Genomic DNA, 9,607 nt, shown 5'->3' with positions numbered 1-9,607 from the left:
CGGCGTTATTGGTAGCTGATTAACAATGGGAAATAAAAAGGAACGGCTCTTATGCAGAAAGAAACGGCAGACATTTTCCTATCTGCATTCGTCATGTCCAAATGGCTCGGGAATCTTGGCTGGCACAAAAATTGTGGCTACCCGTGACAACTGTTTTGCTGTTTTATCCTGTGTACATAGGGCCTGATTCAGTCATGCAAAAATAAATTTTGTATCTTGAACAAACCATGTGGCTATGCAAATACATGTATATTTTTTCTGTGCAGGGTAAATACTATTTGTTTTTGCATTTAGTCCACAGAGGTAACATCACTTTGCTTCACACTGCAATTGAGATTTCAGTATGAACACCCCCAACCCAAATCTAACTCTGCACATGTTGCTTCTTTTTTTTTTTTTTTTCAGAGCAAGCTCTTCTTCCATCTCCCTGTTCTAAAAATCCATTTAATATATGGCCCCCAGATAGGGGGCGTATCAGATATTAAACTGATAAGAACAGATGAGTTTGAAAAAACTCAGGAGCCCGAGGTGTGCTCCCCACCACCAGTGCTGTGCCTAAACACGTGCAAAGGAGGCCGTGCGATCGAATGGGTCCGTCTCCTAGGAGACAGGGCCCCGTTTTTCCCCTAACCCCTCTCAACCATAAGGCCGAAGAGGGGAAAATAGGGAACGGTGGGTCCTCTTCGCCGAAGCTTAGAGAGACCCTCATTCCTCAACCCCCGAAAGGGTTAGGACGGTGGGTCCTCCGCACCCCATGGTTTGGAGAGACCCGCAGTGGACTTCCCTCCGCCTTGCGGCTCGGGGTCGTCCTCGGGGGGACCGAAGCTCTCCCCAAAAGGCGAGAGCTTCGGCACATTGGGGAAATGGAAGGCCCGAAAGGGTCGACCACACTACCCAAAAAAACGTGACAAACTACAAAAAAATACAAGGAACGTGAAAAGTGACAAACGTGAGAGGGGGAAGAGAAATAAATAATAAAGGACCCTAGCCAAAAGGCCAGGGTGGGGGTGTGAAAAATTGTCCTACCCCATCCAAAAGGACGAGGTAAGGACGTGAAGCGCATACCTAGAGGGAAAGTGCGCAGTGCTAGTGCTTACTAGTGCATGGTGATTTTGGGATCACCCGTGCATGTTCGGCACCCCCGAGTTTCCCCGGGGGCACAGTGCAGCCTCGGACTCCAAGCAGCCAGCCAGTCAGCGTCCGACCAAGTGTTTCTCCGCTCAGCCAGTGGGCCCTTTCCGACCCCCAGCATGGGAATGGATACTCCACCGGGCTTTTTCGGTGAGTCTCCCCCGCAGAGGCCCAAATGGACCACCTGAGGAAGAAGAAACCACCTACTCAGTCCCAGCGTTTCACCTCTCCCAGGGATTGAGTACTGGGCTGGGCTTTTCGCTGTCTCCCTGGCCGGGGTCCTATGTACCCCCCGGACAGTGAGCCAGTGGCGGAACTCCCGGAGGCAATGGAGTCATGTGCCGCCGGGCGCCAGCCTCAAAGGGGGCACTGGCTCCATTGCCTCCGAGTCCCAATGTTCCGCTGATCAGCCCTTGATTTAGTGGTGCTGGTGGGGATGCCCCCCACCCCTTGTTGTATGCAGTCAGTGGCCGCGAAGCGGCACCGCGCAGCGCCCCCCTCCCCTGATCCACCCTGTCACCTGTGATGTCGCTGGCTGCTCACTGCTCCGTGGAAGGGCCTGACATCCGCCTGAGCTAGTGAGAGCCAGCGAAAAGCGACGATAAGCCAGGAGGGAGGCAGGCCACAGCCAGCGCGGGTGAGCGAGCCACTGATGCAGCAGTAAGCCAGGACCTGGGAGCCGGGTAAGAGACGCTGCAGTGGCAGCCAGTGAGCCGAGGTTGAGACACATATTTTATATAGCGTCTCTCTCACCTGCCGGGTCACCGCTGGACTCTCCCTTCACCAGGCATCCATAGAGTGCACCTGGCTCCCCCCTTCTGCCAGGACCACGCTGGCTCCCCCCTTGCCGGGCGTCAACATTTTGTGCGCCTGGCTTTCCCCTGCTCTTGTTTGGTCCCCGCTGGCTCTCCCCCCCCCTCGCCGGGCGTCTTCATGTACTGCGCCCGGCTCTTGCCTGCTACCACCGACTTTCCCCTTCCCTTCTGCTGCACTGGATACTCTCGCAGGGCGTCCGCAGGCAAGATGAATGCTAGCGCCCCTCCAAGCCCCATACGTGTATGTATATGTATAAAAATATGTTGGGAGTTTTTTTGGGGGGGGGGGGCACCAGCATTCATCTTGCCTCCGGGCCCCTGGGATGAACTTACGCCACTGCAGTGAGCAATCTACTCGGTCCCAGCTTTTCCCTTCTTCCTGGGAGTGGATACTAGACCAGGCTTTTCGACTCTCCCACAGAGGCAAAGACCCCTGAACAAGAGCCCCATCTCAAAGCCCGATGCTTCTCCCCTCCCTACCAGGTAAAGAATGGTATTCCCTCCCTAGCAGGGCATCGATACTCAGCTTTCCCTAGCCCTTACCCAGAACATGAGGTGGATTACTCTGCACATGTTGCTTCTGCCCCACCTGCAGTGCAACATGGTTATGCCCTTTGCATGTTTTTCTGCTATGCTAACAAAGGTGAATCACGCCCCTAGTTACAGTGAAGACAGTGAGATTTTGGCTATGTAAGATTTTGACTATACTAGAACAATAGACTGTATTGCAATGACGATCCCACAGGGGCGCACATTGGCATCGCAAGCTGTATACACAAAAGGGGTAATTCAGACCTGTTTTCTAGGCTGTGTATATTCGGAGTCTCGCAAGCAGGTTAACGCCACCCCGGCAAATGCACATCCTCCCCCAGTGGCGTAACTTCGATTTCAGCACCCCCCACCACCACCACCACTACAATTTCAGCACCTCCTCCTCCTCTGTCCACTCACCGCTATTCGACCGCCGCTGCCGCCCGGTCCATTCCCGCCGGGACCAGCAGTTCCTCCTGTCTGCAGTCCCAGCGCTCATCCTGATAGAATGTCACATGGAAAATGGCCGCCGCCTTGCAGCAGACCATTAGTTAGGATGCAAGGTGGAGGTCACGCCTCCTCCAGCATCCTTAATAACCGTCTGCTTTGAGGGGGGCAGCCATTTCGCAAGTGACTTTCTATCAGGATGAGCGCCAGACTCAGCGGCGGCGGCCGTAACAATAGCTTCTGCAGATCCCGCTGCGCCCAATCTTGCCCTGCGCCTCCAAGCCACCGCAGGGTCTGCAGAGGTATAGTTATGCCACTGCCCTCCCCGGTGCCCAAATCCCCACACTACGCTGCGCTCGCAAGTACCCGCATTGGGGAATTACTTTTTCCTCTGTTCGCAGCAGAAAGGTCGCCCAGGACTTACTTTTCTACTGCACATTGTTGTCCGAATTGGGGGCGGGCGCTGACGTTACAGATAAATCCGGCCTCGTTGTTGCTGGCGAACCGCCAGCAGCATGCTGCTGGCGATCCGCCAGCAACACGGCGCCTCTATCTGACTGAGACGCGTGTGCGTCCCCCTCGCACGCGCGTCTCAGTATCCGGGCGGCGGGGCGGCGAGGCGGACGCAATACTGTCCGCCTCCTGCTCGAGGGGGCAGGGGGGGACCAGAGGAGGCTGCGACCGAGGGCAGCACCGTCGGAAGGGGGCGCGCGCGCACCTCGTGCGCGCGCGTCCTCTTCCGGCATACAGATGGCGGCGGGGCAGGGGATGGCGATGGCGACGCCATCGCCATCACCTGCAAAGATGAATCCTGCTACATCTGTATGTGACATCATCCGCCTGTCAAGAGCAGGAAGAAAAAGCAACTGCGTTCACTGGGATCCGCGCAATGTTTCTATGGGCACGCCCTGCATTTTGTGAAACACTGGGGATCCACCCAGGAACGCCCTCTGCCAGTCACTCAGGCTGCGAGCGCCTCGGCGATGAGAAACTTAGACATGCGCATTGGCGACAATGCGCAGAGCAAAAAACATTGGCGAAGGGGCCCAATTCGCTGCTCAAGATGAAGGTCTGAATCGTCCCACAGCGCCTATATTGTCAACATTTTTGGCTTATGCAATTAAAAAAAAAAACACTGTCCAGAATCACTGGCCTACATGCAAAAGCTGCAAATATTTACCCTGCATGCATTCATGATAAATGTACATTATTTACCTTGCAGCATGATTTGCCCTCCCACCTGAGAATCAGTCCTTATGTGTGCACCGTATAAATGACTCCAAATAATCACATTGGACTTCTGGGCCACTTGTGGAGAAGACTTATTGGAATGTACTGTATTGCGCTGTACATTATGATGTTTCTATACAAATAAAAATATAATAATAGCTAATAAAATCGTAAAACAAATGTTGCAGTTGAAAATGTTTACGACACAATGATAAGGTCTCTAAGTACTGACACAACATTATCATTACCGGATTAATGAAGGAAAAAAATCGATATACTGTACATACAAATGCAGCAGGAAAACTGGTTGGGTTGGGCTGATTAGCAGCACCTGTTCTTTCCTTACTTACGTGTTTCCTTGGCAGAGGGTCAGTTTTCCTGATGGTGTAATAGTCGCCCATGTGATAGGTCGGGGGTTTGGGCTACAGCAGGTACCACTGGAACATTGGGGGTTATTCTAGTTCATTCTTTCTGACAAAATCCTTCTTAGATGGACAAAACCATGTGCACTGCGGGTGGGGAAGATGTAACTTGTGCAGAGAGAATTAGATTTGGGTGGGGTTTTACTTTAAAGTGAGATCTATATTGCAGTGTAAAAATAAAGCAGTCAGTATTTTCCCTGCACAGAAACAAAATAACTCACCCAAATCTAATTCTATCTGCACATGTTACATCTGCCCCCCTGCAGTGCACATGGTTTTGTCCATCTAAGAAGGATTTTGTCAGAAAGAATGAACCAAAATAAGGCCCATTGTGAGGAGTTGGAACTATGCTGTGACATCTCTATGCTGCAATGCTGTGTATGTGATTCTCTGGCACAATATATATATATATATATATATATATATATATATATATAGATATATATCTATATATATATATATATATATCTATATATATATATAGATATATATATCGATATATATATATATATATATATATATATATTGCCTAATGACGATGTTATATTAAAAGCATCGAAACGTTACAGTATCTGCTTCTCCTGCCGCCGCTACGAGTTATTATATATATATATATATATATATATATTGACCAGGTAAAAGTGTTATATTAAACACAATGTTACCTTCGAATCTCTTCTGCACAGTAATCCATTTTCAATGCACAGTGTTGTTCCAGGTTTAAAAAGACGGTAACCTCTCCTGAATACACTCCCTATCCATTTATCCTCCGTGTAGCAGGTGGCTCATCTTGTAACTTCTCTATTTATACACCCCAAAGACACTTTGAGCTGTGCAATATGTAACCATAATATAGTTAATGGTGCTAGCTGTATGAGACAGCCTATTTACAAGTTGGCTGAGCCTTGCCCCGGGAGCACACACACAGACACTGGGCAGTAATGGCATTAGATGGACAGCTTGCTTTCCACTTTAAGTTGATATCTCGTCTGCGGGAGGTTTTCATTAGGTGCCAAAAATACTGGATTGCCAATTGTTGCCACTGCCCCCTTTTGCATTGAAGCACACCTGTTCATCACTCTGTGCCAGAGGAATGAAAGACATGAGTCTACGGGCTTGGGGAGCTGCCAAGGAGTTGGACTATATTGCAATGCTAATTTAGAGAACAAGCGCAAGCAATGTGTGGAAGGGAAGAGGTGTTACGCAACTGACAGCGGAATGAATTCACCTAACTCTGATTTATAATCAGATGATAAGCAGTAACTTTGGTTTCAGCACTGACCATATGTACTTGCTGCAAGTTTTATGCATTCATACGGTCTTCTTTATAACTTACATCGAGTTTTATGGGAGCAATTTTAGGTTTCCTGACATACCTGGATGTAATCTTAGTGAGTATATTGGGTAAGATATCACTTTTATCACCAACATTAGCACTGACCGCAGTCCTGGTAAAATCAACAAGCCCGGTGTTAACATATAAATAATAAATAGTGCTGCGGCAAACTTAGGGAAGAAAGAAAGAAAGAAAGAAAGAAAGAAAGAAAGAAAGAAAGAAAGAAAGAAAGAAAGAAAGAGAGAAAGAAAGAAAGAAAGAAAGAAAGAAAGGAAAAAAAGATAAAACAGGAAGAAAGAAAGATAGAAAGATAAAAAGAGATGAAAACAAAAAGGAAAAAGAAAAAGATAAAAAGGAAGAAAGGATAAAGATAAAAAGGAAAGAAAAAAGAGAAAGAAATGAAAAAGGAAAAAAAACTAAAGAGAAAAAGGGAAGAAAATAAAAAAAATAAAAAGAAAAGAAAGACGAAAAAAAGAAAGAAAGAGAAAGAAAGAATGTTGTACGAGTAGTTTTGTATGATCTTTTGGACGAAATATACTGTACCCTTTATAACATCTTTTACATTCTTCTCGAAATAACTAATAATTCTAATAATAGATGAGAAAGGGTGTATTTTTTATAAGAAATGTGTGCAGGACCCTGTGTTTTGGTTTTGGTACGGTTTCAGTTTTTGGTTTGGATAATAAATTAAAGAAATTATAATTATTGAAAACAAAAAAAGATAAAAAAACATCTAAAATCATGTAACTTTGTTCAATCCAAAGCAAAAAAATTAGCAATTAACATCTGACTTTTGAACTGCAGGAAGATCCAAACTAATGCCCCGTACATATGGGGTGATTGGTGCTTTGTGCTGAGCGATCTAGTTAAGCACAGGTCTCTCAGCACAGACCGTTTAGCACACAGTGCTGAGCAATCTGTCACTGCCTGTGTTCTCAATAGAGAGAACAGGAACGATGACTAGATTTATACTGCATGCAGTATGAATCTAGCCAGGCTATAGCGATGTGCGGGACCGTGCATCGCTGAGGGCCATAAACACAGAGCGAGCCATGCTTCATTTCTAAGCAATCTAGTCATATAGCTTAGAAATGGGGCTGTAATCGCCCATGTGTATACCCCATAAGACTTGGCTCGATGGGTTCTGTTTAGTGGTGGTTTTTACCTATGGCCTGCAAGACTGCAGCCCCCTCAGGTCAAATCCATCACTGTGCTCTGAATAAATGAAGCCAGATGCAGTCTGTGAGACTGCACCGGCTTCACTGTGACTGGCAGTGACTTCCTATTGGGAGTCCTACCTGCCAGTCACCCAAGGCAGTCCCATTGGGAGGTATTCTTGCCCTCCAGATGCCGTTATGGGCTGCATTGGAAGCAGCCCCAAGAAACTGGGGTATGCGAATGAGCAGTACGAAGTCCAATACTGCCCCAGATACCTGCAGTGCACAGGCGCCGCGACCATAATTTAGCTTCTATTGGCTGCTGCTGAAGAATTTAATCGAGGCTGGGGGCATATGCAGTACCAAGTACAAAACTGCGCATGCGCCAGTCCTGCAACTGTTGCAAGGACCGGCAGGGACCAGCAGTAGCAGAGGAGGGGGCAGCAACGCAGCCAGTGGCAGCCCCCTCATACACTGATATGAGCCGCCACTGGTTCTGTTCAGTTTTGATCTTTAAAATTCTAGTGGATTAGGCTATCTGGAAAACCAGCAAAGGACTGGGCCGCGAATCGTCCCTGGTATTTGTGCATGTGCACAACCTTTGTTATGCGCGTTTAAACAATGGGCATGCGAATGCACGCAGACACATGCACTGCCTCTCCTGTCTTGCAGAAGAGAGGAGACTAGCGGCGTGTGATGCCCCTCTCTCTCCTGGACCTCAGCTGTGCACAGAGAGCGCTGTCGCTCTTTCTGTGCGCCGATCAGGAGGCGGAGTCTCCACCTTGCAAAAAAGAAATTGGCCCCCTGGCCATTGGCCCCTTTTGCATTTACCAGAAGTGCTAGATGGCCTGTCCAGCCCTGTGGAAAACCAAATCATACATCTCTAACTTTGCTAGCATATTGTTAACATTCTGTATTATGTACTGAAAAATTATCCATTTTTGTTCTTAGTTATTGAAAAAAATATATTTTTAAATAAAATATACATTTGGGGGGGGAGTTAATTATAGCACAAGAAGAGATGGAGAGAGAGATGCATTTTCTATAAAAGTATTCATGCAACAGAATAGGCTGGAAATTCTAATTGTATGTGATGTAGTAAAGTGTTTGGGGGAAAAAAAAAATGAAAGTGGAAAAACAGGTTGTGAAAGATACAGTTTTATTGCTACATGTTCTGAATCCCCAGGATACTTTGCATTGGGCCCAGTCCTGTAAGGGATGATACTAAAAATAAAATAAAAACACAGTGGACATCAATAGTAAAAGAAAAAACATAAAGAAAAGAGTAAAAACAAATGCATCCTTTAAATCCCAAAAATCTCCTGCCCTGTCCCGGCCATTGCTCAATAAAATGGAGGTGTAGGTCCCGTTTTCTGGGCACACAGTGACCAGTGGGGCAAATATATTAAGCCTTAAAAAGAGATAAACACGAGGGTGATAATCCAGCCAATCAGCTCCTCACTGTAATCATATGGGCCATTTTTGAAAAATGACAGATGCTGATTGGTTTGACGTTTATCACTCTTTATCACCCTCACATTTATCTCTTTTCACAGGTTATCTGCCCCAGTGTCTGCTTCCAATCGCCCCGGCAGCGAGGACACACTGGCTCCCATGCCACCTCTTGTTCTCGGCAAACCTGTTCTCCTCATCCCCAGTGATTGTCGCACTGCGCAGCAATACACACATTTGTTCCTTTGCAACATGTTATGATTCTATGAATCACCTACAACCACATGATTTCTCATTCGTAATGAGAGCAGTATATTTTCCATTTAAAAGGACCGATTTCTCTCCCGGAAAAATAGAAACCTGCTTTCTATATAAATTACCTCGAAAGGAACATGAGTCTTTCCAGAAGCTATAGTTGAATGTTTAATACTCCATTGTTAAGTCATCAATACTGAACGTTAATTTTCCCACACTGCACAAGGTTATCATCTGTCTTTAGCATTCATCCCGGAACGTTCAGATAGTCATTTCCCATTAATTTGAGATTTCCTCGCAGTATTTTTGAAACATGTTGATAAGTTGCTGCGAATTGATACATTCTTATGTATATCAGGTAAGAGATAATGGGAAAAGTTGACAGATGACTCCATTGAAATAAAAACCCATTGCTACCATTTACCATTCTCAAATCCAAGGTCGTGTTCAAGGACACGATTTTAAACCCACTAACAATCTAATGACATGCTTGCTTTTGTTAAATTGCTGGTTCAATTGCAGGCAACCATCCCTGGCTCCTTATTCACAGATAACATGCACATAGTTTTATTCCCCACACTCTTGGTGTCTTTATTTATTTATAGAAGATGACTTTAGACGATAAAACCCAGAATGCTATGAATACAGTAGATCTTTCATCATATTTAATCAGTGTAGTTTAGCTTAAAGTTAAATCAAAGCTGTATTGAAATGTGCTAGTTATCTCAATGGATTATTGCAGTAAAAGTTTGATTTCTCCGCTTCGGTGACTTTGAGACAGTTTTCTACACAATCATTTTGCATTCGCTATGCAATATAAAATATTAATTT

General features: G+C 46.1%; 1 pseudogene; it reads right to left on the bottom strand.

The window, feature by feature from the left end:
• Positions 1–374: 374 nt before the first annotated feature.
• LOC146045389 (U2 spliceosomal RNA) lies at positions 375–532 on the bottom strand (annotated as a pseudogene).
• Positions 533–9,607: the final 9,075 nt, after the last annotated feature.

This window comes from Crinia signifera, chromosome 1 (genome assembly GCF_055691185.1).
Source record: "Crinia signifera chromosome 1, ASM5569118v1, whole genome shotgun sequence".
In the NCBI taxonomy this organism is placed as follows: domain Eukaryota; kingdom Metazoa; phylum Chordata; class Amphibia; order Anura; family Myobatrachidae; genus Crinia; species Crinia signifera.
Note: the sequence above shows the minus strand (reverse complement) of the source record. Positions and strands in the feature narration are given on the sequence as shown.